The sequence below is a fragment of the Cervus canadensis genome, chromosome 14 (assembly GCF_019320065.1).
Source record: "Cervus canadensis isolate Bull #8, Minnesota chromosome 14, ASM1932006v1, whole genome shotgun sequence".
Lineage (NCBI taxonomy): Eukaryota > Metazoa > Chordata > Mammalia > Artiodactyla > Cervidae > Cervus > Cervus canadensis.
Window position 1 is genome coordinate 17,348,505 of NC_057399.1, and position 4,221 is coordinate 17,352,725.

The window sequence follows — 4,221 nt, forward strand, 5'->3', positions numbered from 1 at the left end:
GAAAGCTGAAGATCCTTAAGTGGCTGATGAGGGTCTTAGGGTCTAGCTGCCTTTGGTTATTGAGCTCCCACCCCCACCCCCGCACCCTAATCACCAGCCACACCAAAGGGCGCCCACAGTTTTGGAAGTCTCCATGCTGTCTGTCACCTCTGGGCATTTGCATTTGTTTCCTATTGCATTATTTCACACCCCGCCCCACCCACCCCCACCCCCCACCCCCCCATATACACAAACTACCTATCTGACCAATCCTTATGTACTGTTCACGTTTGGGCTTAGATGTCACTTCTTCCAGAAGCCTCCCTGACCCCACACCAGTCTGGGTCATGCTTCCCTCCATGTAGTCCTACAGTGTCCTGAACGCCCCTGGGTGTCCTGGCCACCCACCCACGCTGCCATCACTTAACTGCCCACATGCAGGCCTATTCCATGCCGGAGTCCATGAGGTCAGGGACCATGTCTGTATCCCCAGTGCCTAACTCAGTTCTTTAAAACACAGAGGAGCTATGTAATCAGCACTTATTGAATAAATGAATAGATATTTAACTCCTCTCAGATTTGTTCTCAATCATCTACCAGCCTAATTATAAAGCCTATTTTCCTAAGTCACCATGATGGTACACACACGTGCAATAGGACTTTTACAACTCAGCATTAGCAAACTTTAGGTTTTAAGGAATTTAACTTGAGCCACATGGATAATGCTAAAAAAAACATCTCAGAAAGATATGTGGCAAAAAAGACCAACTTTCCCATCAACATCCCTTTAACATTGGGAGCCCCAAACACGTCTGATAGGGTATTTGCTTAGACATTAAGATTTGGTCTTAGGAAACATTGGATTAGAAATTTTTCTTTTAGAAAAGTCTCTACCTGCATTGTAAAAAGTTGTAGAAAAATTTCAACATACTTGCTAATCTGCTTGATTATTGCCACACTTTACAGGGAAACTTCTGTACACATAAGTTAGTCTTATAATAGTCAAGAGAGCAAATATCCACTGGAAATGCCTGAGGGCGGGGGTGGGGGGGAGGTTACCCAAGGGAAGAGTGAACATTCACTATTGGCTGATGCGCCTGTCACCGGCATTGTGTACAATCCTTATCTCCAGAGAGAGGGTGATGCAAGGCATCAGTGTTCAATACTGGACACAGTGATACCTCCCTGGATGGCTGGAGATTTCAGGAGAGGTTTGTCAGGACCACATAGATGAACAAGATTATAACTCTGCAACATCCCTAAAAGATGACCCTGAGAACACACTTAAAACATTCATAGCTGTGCAATTCTCCTCAGGGATCAATTACACATCGTCTAAATAGCTATACATACCTGCACTGGCTCTGGGCAGCCCTTGTTTTTTCACAGGAAAGCAATTCAGACAGTAACTTTTTGGTCCAAATTCTGTGATGAGACCCTAATTAAAATACTACAAACTCATCTCTCTGAATTCCCTAAGAGTTCCTTTCTTGGTGATGGAGAGAATCAATGTGTTTCATACAGGCATCTGAGAGCAAGCATGCAGGGTACATAATCAAACTGTCCCCAAATTAGAGCACTGGATCAAACGCCTTTGTGGATTCGGAATAGTGGCTCCCAGGATTTCGAGCAATCTCTGTTCTTTGCCTCGCAGCTCAATCTATCCTGTGAGCAGGGCCTCCTATTATCTCAGTGCAGTTATAACACGACTGTAAACAATTCTGTTTTAACCGCCGTGGTTGGGCTTTTATGAGCTCACGAATCAAAACACACACTGGTAATCAAAGAAAATCTTCCCGTGTGACCCATCTTTCCAACAAGACTATTGTGTACATACTACAAAGTACTTTTCAAACAAAGCAAAACAAAACAAAAACAAGGCCAAAACGAAATACACCATTTTATCAAAAGAGTAATATTAAAAAAAAAAATAAAACTATGGACATTTGAGGTTTAAAAGAGAAAAACAAAACATGGATTAAGACATTTCCAATCAGCAAGTTCTTTTAAAGGTATTTTGATGCTTCATGTTTTTTGCTGCTGTTTTGACGTTTTTGTTATCATTAAAGTATATTGCTTTTTCAATAATGGCTTTTGTCTAAAAGTCAGATTCTGTCACACAGAAAAATAGGACCAAACCAAGAAGTAAGCTTCTCAGAGATGAGGACGTGGTAGCAAAGTTCAGGCCCTTTTTTTTTCTTTTTAAAGGAAAAATGTGGTATTTTTCTTAGGCATAATGGGTAATTTTTAGTAACTGATTAGAAGAAATGCAGAAGGTTTGGAAGGGTATACAGGGATGAGACCGCAGTATAACAGAGGGAGCCAGAAGAACACCTGAGCAACCTTGTTCCAGTCACTGACATGCTGACACAATAGAATAACCTGCTGTCATTCAAGCCACTTGACCTCTGTGGCTCTGATTTCTATCTGTAAAATGGGGACAACAGGAATTGTTGTTGTCATCTCCGGCTCTGCAACCCCATGGACTGCAGCACACCAGGCTTCCCTGTCCCTCACCATCTCCTGGAGTCTGCCCAAACTCAAGTCCACTGAGTCGATGATGCCATCCAACCATCTCATCCTCTGCCCCCCTCTTCTCCTCCCGCCCTCAATCTTTCTTAGCTTCAGGGTCTTTTCCAATGAGTCAGCTCTTTGCATCAGGTGGCCAAGTATTGGAGCTTTGGCTTCAGCATCAGTCCTTCCAATGAATATTCAGGGTTGATTTCCTTTAGGATTGACAGGTTTGATCTCTGTGCTGTCCAAGGGACTCTCAAGAGTCTTATCCAGCACCACGAATTGAAAGAATCAATTCTTCAGCACTCAGCATTCTTTATGGCCCAACTCTTGTATCTGTACATGACTACTGGAAAAACCACAGCTTTGACTATACAGACCTTTGTCAGCAAACTAATGTCTGCTTTTTAATATGCTGTCTAGGTTTGTCATAACTTTCCTTCCAAGGAGAAAGTGTCTTTTCATTTCATGGCTGTAGTCACTGTCCACAATGATACAGGAGTACAGGTTCACAAATCCTTCACTTCCATTTCCAAGATGGAAAAATCAAAGAATACCAGACATTTTTTCATGATGCATGTGGAGCAAAATTACCCTGAACTGAGGTGTAGAAGTATAGTTGTCACTTACTCCATTTAGCATGAACATTTGTTTTGTCCCAGAAATATTAATGTGCTTGATTGTAGAGTGCCTCTGGGTGGAATACAATGAAAATCAATAAAATGCTTAGAAATAAATTTAACCAAGGAGGTGAAAGATCTCTACATTGAAAACTATGATCAAAGAAATTGAAAAGAACACAGATAAATGGAAAGATAGCCTGTGTTTGTAGATCAGAACACTGTCAAAAAATCCATACTACCCAATGTCATCTACAGAATCAACATAATCCCTATCAAAATTTCAGTGGCATTTTTCACAGAAATAAAAAAAAAAACAATGCTAAAATTTGTATGGAAACACAAAAGACCCTGAATAACAAAAACAATCTTGAGAAAAAAATAACAAAGCTAGAAGTATGTTCTCTGATTTCAAACTACACCTCAAAGATAGAGTAATCAAAACAGCATAGTACCAGCGTAAGAACAGAGGCCAATGGCACAGAATTGAGAGTCCAGAAATAAATCCGTATCTATACAGCTAACGAGTACACGACAAGGCACCTAAGAATACACAATGGGGAAAAGACATTAGTAGTCTTCTCCATAAATGGTGTTAAAATTGGATAATCACACGCAAAATAATAAGGTGGACCCCTATCTTAAACCACCCACAAAAATTAACTCAAAATGGATTAAAGACTTAAATGCAAGACCTCAAATTATAAACTCCTAGAAGAAAATATTGGGCAAAATTTCCTTCACAATGATCTTGGCATTTTCGAGGTATACCAAAAACATAAGCAACAACATTTAAAATAAACAAGTGGGGCTACTTCAAACTAAAAAGCTGTCTGCACCGCAAAAGGAAAAAAAAACCAATAAAATAGAGAGGCAACCCATGAAATGGAAGAAGATATTTGCAATTCACAATCAGGTAAGAAGTTCAAATCCAAAATAGTCAACAAATTCATACAACATAATAGCAAAAAATAATCTGATTTAAAAATGAGTATAGGACCTAAATATTTTTTTCTCAAAGAACACATACATGTTGGTGAACATACAGAGAAAATGAAACCCTCGCGTGCTTTTGGTGGAAACGTAAATTGGTACAGCCACTAAAACG